Source organism: Danio rerio, chromosome 4 (genome assembly GCF_049306965.1).
Source record: "Danio rerio strain Tuebingen ecotype United States chromosome 4, GRCz12tu, whole genome shotgun sequence".
Lineage (NCBI taxonomy): Eukaryota > Metazoa > Chordata > Actinopteri > Cypriniformes > Danionidae > Danio > Danio rerio.
In genome coordinates this window covers 31,950,646-31,965,025 of record NC_133179.1, presented here as the reverse complement: position 1 = coordinate 31,965,025, position 14,380 = coordinate 31,950,646, and the positions used below count along the sequence as shown (strand labels likewise).

Genomic DNA, 14,380 nt, shown 5'->3' with positions numbered 1-14,380 from the left:
AACCTTCGCAAAATGCACCGATCTACCCACATGTCACAGGGACATCTTCACAAGAGTGCCGCCCGGCCATGTAGCATAACGGAAGCCAAAAGGAACACATTGGCTGGGAATCTGCTTGGAAGCCAGCTGTGCTCACCACTATGTTACCAACGCTTGTGGACATCCTCTCACAGAAGTGTAGAAAATAAAAGCTTTCAAGCAAGGAGTTTCTTTGTGTGGGGGGCGAAAAACAAAAATGTCAAGTATGGATCCCATCTTTTTCCGACGTTGAGGTTGGATAAATCGTTCGACGGCACAAGCTCACCAAAAAACAACAGAGGTGGATAATTTCACTCTGCAGTGGTGGAGTTCTCATCTTCTGTCAGCCAGTGTTCACTGTAATGAGCTCCCCCGGTTTGAATGTCATTGCAAGGGTTGACTGGATGCAGCTCGTGAAAGGGCAAGCTGACATTTTGTGGAGTAAAAGCTGGGCTGTGTGTAAGAATGAATGGCGTGCTTTGTTTGCTGCAAAACATGCTAATCACGTTCTCCTGTGTGATGCACTGTTCAAGTTACTGCTGATGACCAGTGCAAGACTGAGAAAGAAGCAAGGAGTATTAATGAAGAAAAAGCTGTCCAAGCCCAGTTTTCAGCCCTCCTCTTGCTGTCTGCCAAGGTCTTTAGTGGCAGCGCTGCAGACAATGCTGCTAGGACCGGATTACGTGGCTGATCTGCGTGGGGCAGGAGCGGGCACCTTAGCTCCGCAGCTCCTCGTTAGTATAGTGGACAGTATCTCCGCCTGTCACGCGGAAGACCGGGGTTCGATTCCCCGACGGGGAGGCCCTTGTCTGCCTTTTACTTTTCGGTTGGTTGCCTTTAACAGGCGCGTCGTCGGCCGACGTGACGTATACAGCAGCCAAAGGAAAATGCGTTGGCCGGGAATCGAACCCGGGTCAACTGCTTGGAAGGCAGCTATGCTCACCACTATACCACCAACGCTTGCGGGTAGCTTTTGCCAGAAGAACTCAAAAAGGACTGCCTTCAATCAAGGATCCCTCTTTGTCCGGGTTCGGCACCGAAACATGTTCGGCATAGGGATCCTAACCTTCGCAAAATGCACCGATCTACCCACATGTCACAGGGACATCTTCACAAGAGTGCCGCCCGGCCATGTAGCATAACGGAAGCCAAAAGGAACACATTGGCTGGGAATCTGCTTGGAAGCCAGCTGTGCTCACCACTATGTTACCAACGCTTGTGGACATCCTCTCACAGAAGTGTAGAAAATGAAAGCTTTCAAGCAAGGAGTTTCTTTGTGTGGGGGGCGAAAAACAAAAATGTCAAGTATGGATCCCATCTTTTTCCGACGTTGAGGTTGGATAAATCGTTCGACGGCACAAGCTCACCAAAAAACAACAGAGGTGGATAATTTCACTCTGCAGTGGTGGAGTTCTCATCTTCTGTCAGCCAGTGTTCTCTGTAATGAGCTCCCCCGGTTTGAATGTCATTGCAAGGGTTGACTGGATGCAGCTCGTGAAAGGGCAAGCTGACATTTTGTGGAGTAAAAGCTGGGCTGTGTGTAAGAATGAATGGCGTGCTTTGTTTGCTGCAAAACATGCTAATCACGTTCTCCTGTGTGATGCACTGTTCAAGTTACTGCTGATGACCAGTGCAAGACTGAGAAAGAAGCAAGGAGTATTAATGAAGAAAAAGCTGTCCAAGCCCAGTTTTCAGCCCTCCTCTTGCTGTCTGCCAAGGTCTTTAGTGGCAGCGCTGCAGACAATGCTGCTAGGACCGGATTACGTGGCTGATCTGCGTGGGGCAGGAGCGGGCACCTTAGCTCCGCAGCTCCTCGTTAGTATAGTGGACAGTATCTCCGCCTGTCACGCGGAAGACCGGGGTTCGATTCCCCGACGGGGAGGCCCTTGTCTGCCTTTTACTTTTCGGTTGGTTGCCTTTAACAGGCGTGTGGTCGGCCGACGTGACGTATACAGCAGCCAAAGGAAAATGCGTTGGCCGGGAATCGAACCCGGGTCAACTGCTTGGAAGGCAGCTATGCTCACCACTATACCACCAACGCTTGCGGGTAGCTTTTGCCAGAAGAACTCAAAAAGGACTGCCTTCAATCAAGGATCCCTCTTTGTCCGGGTTCGGCACCGAAACATGTTCGGCATAGGGATCCTAACCTTCGCAAAATGCACCGATCTACCCACATGTCACAGGGACATCTTCACAAGAGTGCCGCCCGGCCATGTAGCATAACGGAAGCCAAAAGGAACACATTGGCTGGGAATCTGCTTGGAAGCCAGCTGTGCTCACCACTATGTTACCAACGCTTGTGGACATCCTCTCACAGAAGTGTAGAAAATGAAAGCTTTCAAGCAAGGAGTTTCTTTGTGTGGGGGGCGAAAAACAAAAATGTCAAGTATGGATCCCATCTTTTTCCGACGTTGAGGTTGGATAAATCGTTCGACGGCACAAGCTCACCAAAAAACAACAGAGGTGGATAATTTCACTCTGCAGTGGTGGAGTTCTCATCTTCTGTCAGCCAGTGTTCTCTGTAATGAGCTCCCCCGGTTTGAATGTCATTGCAAGGGTTGACTGGATGCAGCTCGTGAAAGGGCAAGCTGACATTTTGTGGAGTAAAAGCTGGGCTGTGTGTAAGAATGAATGGCGTGCTTTGTTTGCTGCAAAACATGCTAATCACGTTCTCCTGTGTGATGCACTGTTCAAGTTACTGCTGATGACCAGTGCAAGACTGAGAAAGAAGCAAGGAGTATTAATGAAGAAAAAGCTGTCCAAGCCCAGTTTTCAGCCCTCCTCTTGCTGTCTGCCAAGGTCTTTAGTGGCAGCGCTGCAGACAATGCTGCTAGGACCGGATTACGTGGCTGATCTGCGTGGGGCAGGAGCGGGCACCTTAGCTCCGCAGCTCCTCGTTAGTATAGTGGACAGTATCTCCGCCTGTCACGCGGAAGACCGGGGTTCGATTCCCCGACGGGGAGGCCCTTGTCTGCCTTTTACTTTTCGGTTGGTTGCCTTTAACAAGCGCGTCATCGGCCGACGTGACGTATACAGCAGCCAAAGGAAAATGCGTTGGCCGGGAAAAGAACCCGGATCAACTGCTTGGAAGGCAGCTATGCTCACCACTATACCACCAACGCTTGCGGGCAGCTTTTGCCAGAAGAACTCAAAAAGGACTGCCTTCAACCAAGGATCCCTCTTTGTCCGGGTTCGGCACCGAAACATGTTCGGCATAGGGATCCTAACCTTCGCAAAATGCACCGATCTACCCACATGTCACAGGGACATCTTCACAAGAGTGCCGCCCGGCCATGTAGCATAACGGAAGCCAAAAGGAACACATTGGCTGGGAATCTGCTTGGAAGCCAGCTGTGCTCACCACTATGTTACCAACGCTTGTGGACATCCTCTCACAGAAGTGTAGAAAATGAAAGCTTTCAAGCAAGGAGTTTCTTTGTGTGGGGGGCGAAAAACAAAAATGTCAAGTATGGATCCCATCTTTTTCCGACGTTGAGGTTGGATAAATCGTTCGACGGCACAAGCTCACCAAAAAACAACAGAGGTGGATAATTTCACTCTGCAGTGGTGGAGTTCTCATCTTCTGTCAGCCAGTGTTCACTGTAATGAGCTCTCCCGGTTTGAATGTCATTGCAAGGGTTGACTGGATGCAGCTCGTGAAAGGGCAAGCTGACATTTTGTGGAGTAAAAGCTGGGCTGTGTGTAAGAATGAATGGCGTGCTTTGTTTGCTGCAAAACATGCTAATCACGTTCTCCTGTGTGATGCACTGTTCAAGTTACTGCTGATGACCAGTGCAAGACTGAGAAAGAAGCAAGGAGTATTAATGAAGAAAAAGCTGTCCAAGCCCAGTTTTCAGCCCTCCTCTTGCTGTCTGCCAAGGTCTTTAGTGGCAGCGCTGCAGACAATGCTGCTAGGACCGGATTACGTGGCTGATCTGCGTGGGGCAGGAGCGGGCACCTTAGCTCTGAGCTCCTCGCTAGTATAGTGGACAGTATCTCCGCCTGTCACGCGGAAGACCGGGGTTCGATTCCCCGACGGGGAGGCCCTTGTCTGCCTTTTACTTTTCGGTTGGTTGCCTTTAACAAGCGCGTCATCGGCCGACAAGACGTATACAGCAGCCAAAGGAAAATGCGTTGGCCGGGAATCGAACCCGGGTCAACTGCTTGGAAGGCAGCTATGCTCACCACTATACCACCAATGCTTGCGGGCAGCTTTTGCCAGAAGAACTCAAAAAGGACTGCCTTCAACCAAGGATCCCTCTTTGTCCGGGTTCGGCACCGAAACATGTTCGGCATAGGGATCCTAACCTTCGCAAAATGCACCGATCTACCCACATGTCACAGGGACATCCTCACAAGAGTGCCGCCCGGCCATGTAGCATAACGGAAGCCAAAAGGAACACATTGGCTGGGAATCTGCTTGGAAGCCAGCTGTGCTCACCACTATGTTACCAACGCTTGTGGACATCCTCTCACAGAAGTGTAGAAAATGAAAGCTTTCAAGCAAGGAGTTTCTTTGTGTGGGGGGCGAAAAACAAAAATGTCAAGTATGGATCCCATCTTTTTCCGACGTTGAGGTTGGATAAATCGTTCGACGGCACAAGCTCACCAAAAAACAACAGAGGTGGATAATTTCACTCTGCAGTGGTGGAGTTCTCATCTTCTGTCAGCCAGTGTTCACTGTAATGAGCTCCCCCGGTTTGAATGTCATTGCAAGGGTTGACTGAATGCAGCTCGTGAAAGGGCAAGCTGACATTTTGTGGAGTAAAAGCTGGGCTGTGTGTAAGAATGAATGGCGTGCTTTGTTTGCTGCAAAACATGCTAATCACGTTCTCCTGTGTGATGCACTGTTCAAGTTACTGCTGATGACCAGTGCAAGACTGAGAAAGAAGCATGGAGTATTAATGAAGAAAAAGCTGTCCAAGCCCAGTTTTCAGCCCTCCTCTTGCTGTCTGCCAAGGTCTTTAGTGGCAGCGCTGCAGACAATGCTGCTAGGACCGGATTACGTGGCTGATCTGCGTGGGGCAGGAGCGGGCACCTTAGCTCCGCAGCTCCTCGTTAGTATAGTGGACAGTATCTCCGCCTGTCACGCGGAAGACCGGGGTTCGATTCCCCGACGGGGAGGCCCTTGTCTGCCTTTTACTTTTCGGTTGGTTGCCTTTAACAAGCGCGTCATCGGCCGACGTGACGTATACAGCAGCCAAAGGAAAATGCGTTGGCCGGGAATCGAACCCGGGTCAACTGCTTGGAAGGCAGCTATGCTCACCACTATACCACCAACGCTTGCGGGCAGCTTTTGCCAGAAGAACTCAAAAAGGACTGCCTTCAACCAAGGATCCCTCTTTGTCCGGGTTCGGCACCGAAACATGTTCGGCATAGGGATCCTAACCTTCGCAAAATGCACCGATCTACCCACATGTCACAGGGACATCCTCACAAGAGTGCCGCCCGGCCATGTAGCATAACGGAAGCCAAAAGGAACACATTGGCTGGGAATCTGCTTGGAAGCCAGCTGTGCTCACCACTATGTTACCAACGCTTGTGGACATCCTCTCACAGAAGTGTAGAAAATGAAAGCTTTCAAGCAAGGAGTTTCTTTGTGTGGGGGGCGAAAAACAAAAATGTCAAGTATGGATCCCATCTTTTTCCGACGTTGAGGTTGGATAAATCGTTCGACGGCACAAGCTCACCAAAAAACAACAGAGGTGGATAATTTCACTCTGCAGTGGTGGAGTTCTCATCTTCTGTCAGCCAGTGTTCACTGTAATGAGCTCCCCCCGGTTTGAATGTCATTGCAAGGGTTGACTGGATGCAGCTCGTGAAAGGGCAAGCTGACATTTTGTGGAGTAAAAGCTGGGCTGTGTGTAAGAATGAATGGCGTGCTTTGTTTGCTGCAAAACATGCTAATCACGTTCTCCTGTGTGATGCACTGTTCAAGTTACTGCTGATGACCAGTGCAAGACTGAGAAAGAAGCAAGGAGTATTAATGAAGAAAAAGCTGTCCAAGCCCAGTTTTCAGCCCTCCTCTTGCTGTCTGCCAAGGTCTTTAGTGGCAGCGCTGCAGACAATGCTGCTAGGACCGGATTACGTGGCTGATCTGCGTGGGGCAGGAGCGGGCACCGTAGCTCCGCAGCTCCTCGTTAGTATAGTGGACAGTATCTCCGCCTGTCACGCGGAAGACCTGGGTTCGATTCTCCGACGGGGAGGCCCATGTCTGCCTTTTACTTTTCGGTTGGTTGCCTTTAACAAGCGCGTCATCGGCCGACGTAACGTATACAGCAGCCAAAGGAAAATGCGTTGGCCGGGAATCGAACCCGGGTCAACTGCTTGGAAGGCAGCTATGCTCACCACTATACCACCAACGCTTGCGGGCAGCTTTTGCCAGAAGAACTCAAAAAGGACTGCCTTCAACCAAGGATCCCTCTTTGTCCGGGTTCGGCACCGAAACATGTTCGGCATAGGGATCCTAACCTTCGCAAAATGCACCGATCTACCCACATGTCACAGGGACATCCTCACAAGAGTGCCGCCCGGCCATGTAGCATAACGGAAGCCAAAAGGAACACATTGGCTGGGAATCTGCTAGGAAGCCAGCTGTGCTCACCACTATGTTACCAACGCTTGTGGACATCCTCTCACAGAAGTGTAGAAAATGAAAGCTTTCAAGCAAGGAGTTTCTTTGTGTGGGGGGCGAAAAACAAAAATGTCAAGTATGGATCCCATCTTTTTCCGACGTTGAGGTTGGATAAATCGTTCGACGGCACAAGCTCACCAAAAAACAACAGAGGTGGATAATTTCACTCTGCAGTGGTGGAGTTCTCATCTTCTGTCAGCCAGTGTTCACTGTAATGAGCTCCCCCGGTTTGAATGTCATTGCAAGGGTTGACTGCATGCAGCTCGTGAAAGGGCAAGCTGACATTTTGTGGAGTAAAAGCTGGGCTGTGTGTAAGAATGAATGGCGTGCTTTGTTTGCTGCAAAACATGCTAATCACGTTCTCCTGTGTGATGCACTGTTCAAGTTACTGCTGATGACCAGTGCAAGACTGAGAAAGAAGCAAGGAGTATTATTGAAGAAAAAGCTGTCCAAGCCCAGTTTTCAGCCCTCCTCTTGCTGTCTGCCAAGGTCTTTAGTGGCAGCGCTGCAGACAATGCTGCTAGGACCGGATTACGTGGCTGATCTGCGTGGCGCAGGAGCGGGCACCTTAGCTCCGCAGCTCCTCGTTAGTATAGTGGACAGTATCTCCGCCTGTCACGCGGAAGACCGGGGTTCGATTCCCCGACGGGGAGGCCCTTGTCTGCCTTTTACTTTTCGGTTGGTTGCCTTTAACAAGCGCGTCATCGGCCGACGTGACGTATACAGCAGCCAAAGGAAAATGCGTTGGCCGGGAATCGAACCCGGGTCAACTGCTTGGAAGGCAGCTATGCTCACCACTATACCACCAACGCTTGCGGGCAGCTTTTGCCAGAAGAACTCAAAAAGGACTGCCTTCAACCAAGGATCCCTCTTTGTCCGGGTTCGGCACCGAAACATGTTCGGCATAGGGATCCTAACCTTCGCAAAATGCACCGATCTACCCACATGTCACAGGGACATCCTCACAAGAGTGCCGCCCGGCCATGTAGCATAACGGAAGCCAAAAGGAACACATTGGCTGGGAATCTGCTAGGAAGCCAGCTGTGCTCACCACTATGTTACCAACGCTTGTGGACATCCTCTCACAGAAGTGTAGAAAATGAAAGCTTTCAAGCAAGGAGTTTCTTTGTGTGGGGGGCGAAAAACAAAAATGTCAAGTATGGATCCCATCTTTTTCCGACGTTGAGGTTGGATAAATCGTTCGACGGCACAAGCTCACCAAAAAACAACAGAGGTGGATAATTTCACTCTGCAGTGGTGGAGTTCTCATCTTCTGTCAGCCAGTGTTCACTGTAATGAGCTCCCCCGGTTTGAATGTCATTGCAAGGGTTGACTGCATGCAGCTCGTGAAAGGGCAAGCTGACATTTTGTGGAGTAAAAGCTGGGCTGTGTGTAAGAATGAATGGCGTGCTTTGTTTGCTGCAAAACATGCTAATCACGTTCTCCTGTGTGATGCACTGTTCAAGTTACTGCTGATGACCAGTGCAAGACTGAGAAAGAAGCAAGGAGTATTATTGAAGAAAAAGCTGTCCAAGCCCAGTTTTCAGCCCTCCTCTTGCTGTCTGCCAAGGTCTTTAGTGGCAGCGCTGCAGACAATGCTGCTAGGACCGGATTACGTGGCTGATCTGCGTCGCGCAGGAGCGGGCACCTTAGCTCCGCAGCTCCTCGTTAGTATAGTGGACAGTATCTCCGCCTGTCACGCGGAAGACCGGGGTTCGATTCCCCGACGGGGAGGCCCTTGTCTGCCTTTTACTTTTCGGTTGGTTGCCTTTAACAAGCGCGTCATCGGCCGACGTGACGTATACAGCAGCCAAAGGAAAATGCGTTGGCCGGGAATCGAACCCGGGTCAACTGCTTGGAAGGCAGCTATGCTCACCACTATACCACCAACGCTTGCGGGCAGCTTTTGCCAGAAGAACTCAAAAAGGACTGCCTTCAACCAAGGATCCCTCTTTGTCCGGGTTCGGCACCGAAACATGTTCGGCATAGGGATCCTAACCTTCGCAAAATGCACCGATCTACCCACATGTCACAGGGACATCCTCACAAGAGTGCCGCCCGGCCATGTAGCATAACGGAAGCCAAAAGGAACACATTGGCTGGGAATCTGCTTGGAAGCCAGCTGTGCTCACCACTATGTTACCAACGCTTGTGGACATCCTCTCACAGAAGTGTAGAAAATGAAAGCTTTCAAGCAAGGAGTTTCTTTGTGTGGGGGGCGAAAAACAAAAATGTCAAGTATGGATCCCATCTTTTTCCGACGTTGAGGTTGGATAAATCGTTCGACGGCACAAGCTCACCAAAAAACAACAGAGGTGGATAATTTCACTCTGCAGTGGTGGAGTTCTCATCTTCTGTCAGCCAGTGTTCACTGTAATGAGCTCCCCCCGGTTTGAATGTCATTGCAAGGGTTGACTGGATGCAGCTCGTGAAAGGGCAAGCTGACATTTTGTGGAGTAAAAGCTGGGCTGTGTGTAAGAATGAATGGCGTGCTTTGTTTGCTGCAAAACATGCTAATTACGTTCTCCTGTGTGATGCACTGTTCAAGTTACTGCTGATGACCAGTGCAAGACTGAGAAAGAAGCAAGGAGTATTAATGAAGAAAAAGCTGTCCAAGCCCAGTTTTCAGCCCTCCTCTTGCTGTCTGCCAAGGTCTTTAGTGGCAGCGCTGCAGACAATGCTGCTAGGACCAGATTACGTGGCTGATCTGCGTGGGGCAGGAGCGGGCACCGTAGCTCCGCAGCTCCTCGTTAGTATAGTGGACAGTATCTCCGCCTGTCACGCGGAAGACCTGTGTTCGATTCTCCGACGGGGAGGCCCATGTCTGCCTTTTACTTTTCGGTTGGTTGCCTTTAACAAGCGCGTCATCGGCCGACGTGACGTATACAGCAGCCAAAGGAAAATGCGTTGGCCGGGAATCGAACCCGGGTCAACTGCTTGGAAGGCAGCTATGCTCACCACTATACCACCAACGCTTGCGGGCAGCTTTTGCCAGAAGAACTCAAAAAGGACTGCCTTCAACCAAGGATCCCTCTTTGTCCGGGTTCGGCACCGAAACATGTTCGGCATAGGGATCCTAACCTTCGCAAAATGCACCGATCTACCCACATGTCACAGGGACATCCTCACAAGAGTGCCGCCCGGCCATGTAGCATAACGGAAGCCAAAAGGAACACATTGGCTGGGAATCTGCTAGGAAGCCAGCTGTGCTCACCACTATGTTACCAACGCTTGTGGACATCCTCTCACAGAAGTGTAGAAAATGAAAGCTTTCAAGCAAGGAGTTTCTTTGTGTGGGGGGCGAAAAACAAAAATGTCAAGTATGGATCCCATCTTTTTCCGACGTTGAGGTTGGATAAATCGTTTGACGGCACAAGCTCACCAAAAAACAACAGAGGTGGATAATTTCACTCTGCAGTGGTGGAGTTCTCATCTTCTGTCAGCCAGTGTTCACTGTAATGAGCTCCCCCGGTTTGAATGTCATTGCAAGGGTTGACTGCATGCAGCTCGTGAAAGGGCAAGCTGACATTTTGTGGAGTAAAAGCTGGGCTGTGTGTAAGAATGAATGGCGTGCTTTGTTTGCTGCAAAACATGCTAATCACGTTCTCCTGTGTGATGCACTGTTCAAGTTACTGCTGATGACCAGTGCAAGACTGAGAAAGAAGCAAGGAGTATTAATGAAGAAAAAGCTGTCCAAGCCCAGTTTTCAGCCCTCCTCTTGCTGTCTGCCAAGGTCTTTAGTGGCAGCGCTGCAGACAATGCTGCTAGGACCGGATTACGTGGCTGATCTGCGTGGCGCAGGAGCGGGCACCTAAGTTCCGCAGCTCCTCGTTAGTATAGTGGACAGTATCTCCGCCTGTCACGCGGAAGACCGGGGTTCGATTCCCCGACGGGGAGGCCCTTGTCTGCCTTTTACTTTTCGGTTGGTTGCCTTTAACAAGCGCGTCATCGGCCGACGTGACGTATACAGCAGCCAAAGGAAAATGCGTTGGCCGGGAATCGAACCCGGGTCAACTGCTTGGAAGGCAGCTATGCTCACCACTATACCACCAACGCTTGCGGGCAGCTTTTGCCAGAAGAACTCAAAAAGGACTGCCTTCAACCAAGGATCCCTCTTTGTCCGGGTTCGGCACCGAAACATGTTCGGCATAGGGATCCTAACCTTCGCAAAATGCACCGATCTACCCACATGTCACAGGGACATCCTCACAAGAGTGCCGCCCGGCCATGTAGCATAACGGAAGCCAAAAGGAACACATTGGCTGGGAATCTGCTAGGAAGCCAGCTGTGCTCACCACTATGTTACCAACGCTTGTGGACATCCTCTCACAGAAGTGTAGAAAATGAAAGCTTTCAAGCAAGGAGTTTCTTTGTGTGGGGGGCGAAAAACAAAAATGTCAAGTATGGATCCCATCTTTTTCCGACGTTGAGGTTGGATAAATCGTTCGACGGCACAAGCTCACCAAAAAACAACAGAGGTGGATAATTTCACTCTGCAGTGGTGGAGTTCTCATCTTCTGTCAGCCAGTGTTCACTGTAATGAGCTCCCCCGGTTTGAATGTCATTGCAAGGGTTGACTGCATGCAGCTCGTGAAAGGGCAAGCTGACATTTTGTGGAGTAAAAGCTGGGCTGTGTGTAAGAATGAATGGCGTGCTTTGTTTGCTGCAAAACATGCTAATCACGTTCTCCTGTGTGATGCACTGTTCAAGTTACTGCTGATGACCAGTGCAAGACTGAGAAAGAAGCAAGGAGTATTATTGAAGAAAAAGCTGTCCAAGCCCAGTTTTCAGCCCTCCTCTTGCTGTCTGCCAAGGTCTTTAGTGGCAGTGCTGCAGACAATGCTGCTAGGACCGGATTACGTGGCTGATCTGCGTCGCGCAGGAGCGGGCACCTTAGCTCCGCAGCTCCTCGTTAGTATAGTGGACAGTATCTCCGCCTGTCACGCGGAAGACCGGGGTTCGATTCCCCGACGGGGAGGCCCTTGTCTGCCTTTTACTTTTCGGTTGGTTGCCTTTAACAAGCGCGTCATCGGCCGACGTGACGTATACAGCAGCCAAAGGAAAATGCGTTGGCCGGGAATCGAACCCGGGTCAACTGCTTGGAAGGCAGCTATGCTCACCACTATACCACCAACGCTTGCGGGCAGCTTTTGCCAGAAGAACTCAAAAAGGACTGCCTTCAACCAAGGATCCCTCTTTGTCCGGGTTCGGCACCGAAACATGTTCGGCATAGGGATCCTAACCTTCGCAAAATGCACCGATCTACCCACATGTCACAGGGACATCCTCACAAGAGTGCCGCCCGGCCATGTAGCATAACGGAAGCCAAAAGGAACACATTGGCTGGGAATCTGCTTGGAAGCCAGCTGTGCTCACCACTATGTTACCAACGCTTGTGGACATCCTCTCACAGAAGTGTAGAAAATGAAAGCTTTCAAGCAAGGAGTTTCTTTGTGTGGGGGGCGAAAAACAAAAATGTCAAGTATGGATCCCATCTTTTTCCGACGTTGAGGTTGGATAAATCGTTCGACGGCACAAGCTCACCAAAAAACAACAGAGGTGGATAATTTCACTCTGCAGTGGTGGAGTTCTCATCTTCTGTCAGCCAGTGTTCACTGTAATGAGCTCCCCCCGGTTTGAATGTCATTGCAAGGGTTGACTGGATGCAGCTCGTGAAAGGGCAAGCTGACATTTTGTGGAGTAAAAGCTGGGCTGTGTGTAAGAATGAATGGCGTGCTTTGTTTGCTGCAAAACATGCTAATTACGTTCTCCTGTGTGATGCACTGTTCAAGTTACTGCTGATGACCAGTGCAAGACTGAGAAAGAAGCAAGGAGTATTAATGAAGAAAAAGCTGTCCAAGCCCAGTTTTCAGCCCTCCTCTTGCTGTCTGCCAAGGTCTTTAGTGGCAGCGCTGCAGACAATGCTGCTAGGACCAGATTACGTGGCTGATCTGCGTGGGGCAGGAGCGGGCACCGTAGCTCCGCAGCTCCTCGTTAGTATAGTGGACAGTATCTCCGCCTGTCACGCGGAAGACCTGTGTTCGATTCTCCGACGGGGAGGCCCATGTCTGCCTTTTACTTTTCGGTTGGTTGCCTTTAACAAGCGCGTCATCGGCCGACGTGACGTATACAGCAGCCAAAGGAAAATGCGTTGGCCGGGAATCGAACCCGGGTCAACTGCTTGGAAGGCAGCTATGCTCACCACTATACCACCAACGCTTGCGGGCAGCTTTTGCCAGAAGAACTCAAAAAGGACTGCCTTCAACCAAGGATCCCTCTTTGTCCGGGTTCGGCACCGAAACATGTTCGGCATAGGGATCCTAACCTTCGCAAAATGCACCGATCTACCCACATGTCACAGGGACATCCTCACAAGAGTGCCGCCCGGCCATGTAGCATAACGGAAGCCAAAAGGAACACATTGGCTGGGAATCTGCTAGGAAGCCAGCTGTGCTCACCACTATGTTACCAACGCTTGTGGACATCCTCTCACAGAAGTGTAGAAAATGAAAGCTTTCAAGCAAGGAGTTTCTTTGTGTGGGGGGCGAAAAACAAAAATGTCAAGTATGGATCCCATCTTTTTCCGACGTTGAGGTTGGATAAATCGTTTGACGGCACAAGCTCACCAAAAAACAACAGAGGTGGATAATTTCACTCTGCAGTGGTGGAGTTCTCATCTTCTGTCAGCCAGTGTTCACTGTAATGAGCTCCCCCGGTTTGAATGTCATTGCAAGGGTTGACTGCATGCAGCTCGTGAAAGGGCAAGCTGACATTTTGTGGAGTAAAAGCTGGGCTGTGTGTAAGAATGAATGGCGTGCTTTGTTTGCTGCAAAACATGCTAATCACGTTCTCCTGTGTGATGCACTGTTCAAGTTACTGCTGATGACCAGTGCAAGACTGAGAAAGAAGCAAGGAGTATTAATGAAGAAAAAGCTGTCCAAGCCCAGTTTTCAGCCCTCCTCTTGCTGTCTGCCAAGGTCTTTAGTGGCAGCGCTGCAGACAATGCTGCTAGGACCGGATTACGTGGCTGATCTGTGTGGCGCAGGAGCGGGCACCTAAGTTCCGCAGCTCCTCGTTAGTATAGTGGACAGTATCTCCGCCTGTCACGCGGAAGACCGGGGTTCGATTCCCCGACGGGGAGGCCCTTGTCTGCCTTTTACTTTTCGGTTGGTTGCCTTTAACAAGCGCGTCATCGGCCGACGTGACGTATACAGCAGCCAAAGGAAAATGCGTTGGCCGGGAATCGAACCCGGGTCAACTGCTTGGAAGGCAGCTATGCTCACCACTATACCACCAACGCTTGCGGGCAGCTTTTGCCAGAAGAACTCAAAAAGGACTGCCTTCAACCAAGGATCCCTCTTTGTCCGGGTTCGGCACCGAAACATGTTCGGCATAGGGATCCTAACCTTCGCAAAATGCACCGATCTACCCACATGTCACAGGGACATCCTCACAAGAGTGCCGCCCGGCCATGTAGCATAACGGAAGCCAAAAGGAACACATTGGCTGGGAATCTGCTTGGAAGCCAGCTGTGCTCACCACTATGTTACCAACGCTTGTGGACATCCTCTCACAGAAGTGTAGAAAATGAAAGCTTTCAAGCAAGGAGTTTCTTTGTGTGGGGGGCGAAAAACAAAAATGTCAAGTATGGATCCCATCTTTTTCCGACGTTGAGGTTGGATAAATCGTTCGACGGCACAAGCTCACCAAAAAACAACAGAGGTGGAT

General features: G+C 50.5%; 22 non-coding genes across 22 annotated transcripts; 10 read left to right on the top strand and 12 right to left on the bottom strand.

Moving 5' to 3' along the window:
• The first annotated feature begins 747 nt into the window (after nucleotides 1–747).
• Nucleotides 748–819, top strand: trnad-guc (transfer RNA aspartic acid (anticodon GUC)). The gene has a single exon. It is a non-coding gene; the product is annotated as a tRNA-Asp (tRNA).
• Nucleotides 820–906: 87 nt separating this feature from the next.
• trnag-ucc (transfer RNA glycine (anticodon UCC)) lies at nucleotides 907–978 on the bottom strand. Its single transcript has one exon. It is a non-coding gene; the product is annotated as a tRNA-Gly (tRNA).
• Nucleotides 979–1,828: 850 nt separating this feature from the next.
• trnad-guc (transfer RNA aspartic acid (anticodon GUC)) lies at nucleotides 1,829–1,900 on the top strand. The gene has a single exon. It is a non-coding gene; the product is annotated as a tRNA-Asp (tRNA).
• Nucleotides 1,901–1,987: 87 nt separating this feature from the next.
• trnag-ucc (transfer RNA glycine (anticodon UCC)) lies at nucleotides 1,988–2,059 on the bottom strand. Its single transcript has one exon. It is a non-coding gene; the product is annotated as a tRNA-Gly (tRNA).
• Nucleotides 2,060–2,909: 850 nt separating this feature from the next.
• trnad-guc (transfer RNA aspartic acid (anticodon GUC)) lies at nucleotides 2,910–2,981 on the top strand. Its single transcript has one exon. It is a non-coding gene; the product is annotated as a tRNA-Asp (tRNA).
• Nucleotides 2,982–3,989: 1,008 nt separating this feature from the next.
• Nucleotides 3,990–4,061, top strand: trnad-guc (transfer RNA aspartic acid (anticodon GUC)). Its single transcript has one exon. It is a non-coding gene; the product is annotated as a tRNA-Asp (tRNA).
• Nucleotides 4,062–4,148: 87 nt separating this feature from the next.
• trnag-ucc (transfer RNA glycine (anticodon UCC)) lies at nucleotides 4,149–4,220 on the bottom strand. Its single transcript has one exon. It is a non-coding gene; the product is annotated as a tRNA-Gly (tRNA).
• An 850-nt stretch (nucleotides 4,221–5,070) lies between these two features.
• trnad-guc (transfer RNA aspartic acid (anticodon GUC)) lies at nucleotides 5,071–5,142 on the top strand. The gene has a single exon. It is a non-coding gene; the product is annotated as a tRNA-Asp (tRNA).
• Nucleotides 5,143–5,229: 87 nt separating this feature from the next.
• On the bottom strand, nucleotides 5,230–5,301 carry trnag-ucc (transfer RNA glycine (anticodon UCC)). The gene has a single exon. It is a non-coding gene; the product is annotated as a tRNA-Gly (tRNA).
• A 1,010-nt stretch (nucleotides 5,302–6,311) lies between these two features.
• Nucleotides 6,312–6,383, bottom strand: trnag-ucc (transfer RNA glycine (anticodon UCC)). The gene has a single exon. It is a non-coding gene; the product is annotated as a tRNA-Gly (tRNA).
• Nucleotides 6,384–7,233: 850 nt separating this feature from the next.
• Nucleotides 7,234–7,305, top strand: trnad-guc (transfer RNA aspartic acid (anticodon GUC)). The gene has a single exon. It is a non-coding gene; the product is annotated as a tRNA-Asp (tRNA).
• An 87-nt stretch (nucleotides 7,306–7,392) lies between these two features.
• On the bottom strand, nucleotides 7,393–7,464 carry trnag-ucc (transfer RNA glycine (anticodon UCC)). The gene has a single exon. It is a non-coding gene; the product is annotated as a tRNA-Gly (tRNA).
• An 850-nt stretch (nucleotides 7,465–8,314) lies between these two features.
• trnad-guc (transfer RNA aspartic acid (anticodon GUC)) lies at nucleotides 8,315–8,386 on the top strand. The gene has a single exon. It is a non-coding gene; the product is annotated as a tRNA-Asp (tRNA).
• An 87-nt stretch (nucleotides 8,387–8,473) lies between these two features.
• Nucleotides 8,474–8,545, bottom strand: trnag-ucc (transfer RNA glycine (anticodon UCC)). The gene has a single exon. It is a non-coding gene; the product is annotated as a tRNA-Gly (tRNA).
• Nucleotides 8,546–9,555: 1,010 nt separating this feature from the next.
• On the bottom strand, nucleotides 9,556–9,627 carry trnag-ucc (transfer RNA glycine (anticodon UCC)). The gene has a single exon. It is a non-coding gene; the product is annotated as a tRNA-Gly (tRNA).
• Nucleotides 9,628–10,477: 850 nt separating this feature from the next.
• trnad-guc (transfer RNA aspartic acid (anticodon GUC)) lies at nucleotides 10,478–10,549 on the top strand. Its single transcript has one exon. It is a non-coding gene; the product is annotated as a tRNA-Asp (tRNA).
• Nucleotides 10,550–10,636: 87 nt separating this feature from the next.
• On the bottom strand, nucleotides 10,637–10,708 carry trnag-ucc (transfer RNA glycine (anticodon UCC)). The gene has a single exon. It is a non-coding gene; the product is annotated as a tRNA-Gly (tRNA).
• Nucleotides 10,709–11,558: 850 nt separating this feature from the next.
• trnad-guc (transfer RNA aspartic acid (anticodon GUC)) lies at nucleotides 11,559–11,630 on the top strand. The gene has a single exon. It is a non-coding gene; the product is annotated as a tRNA-Asp (tRNA).
• An 87-nt stretch (nucleotides 11,631–11,717) lies between these two features.
• On the bottom strand, nucleotides 11,718–11,789 carry trnag-ucc (transfer RNA glycine (anticodon UCC)). The gene has a single exon. It is a non-coding gene; the product is annotated as a tRNA-Gly (tRNA).
• A 1,010-nt stretch (nucleotides 11,790–12,799) lies between these two features.
• Nucleotides 12,800–12,871, bottom strand: trnag-ucc (transfer RNA glycine (anticodon UCC)). Its single transcript has one exon. It is a non-coding gene; the product is annotated as a tRNA-Gly (tRNA).
• An 850-nt stretch (nucleotides 12,872–13,721) lies between these two features.
• On the top strand, nucleotides 13,722–13,793 carry trnad-guc (transfer RNA aspartic acid (anticodon GUC)). The gene has a single exon. It is a non-coding gene; the product is annotated as a tRNA-Asp (tRNA).
• An 87-nt stretch (nucleotides 13,794–13,880) lies between these two features.
• trnag-ucc (transfer RNA glycine (anticodon UCC)) lies at nucleotides 13,881–13,952 on the bottom strand. Its single transcript has one exon. It is a non-coding gene; the product is annotated as a tRNA-Gly (tRNA).
• Between the last annotated feature and the right edge of the window lie 428 nt (nucleotides 13,953–14,380).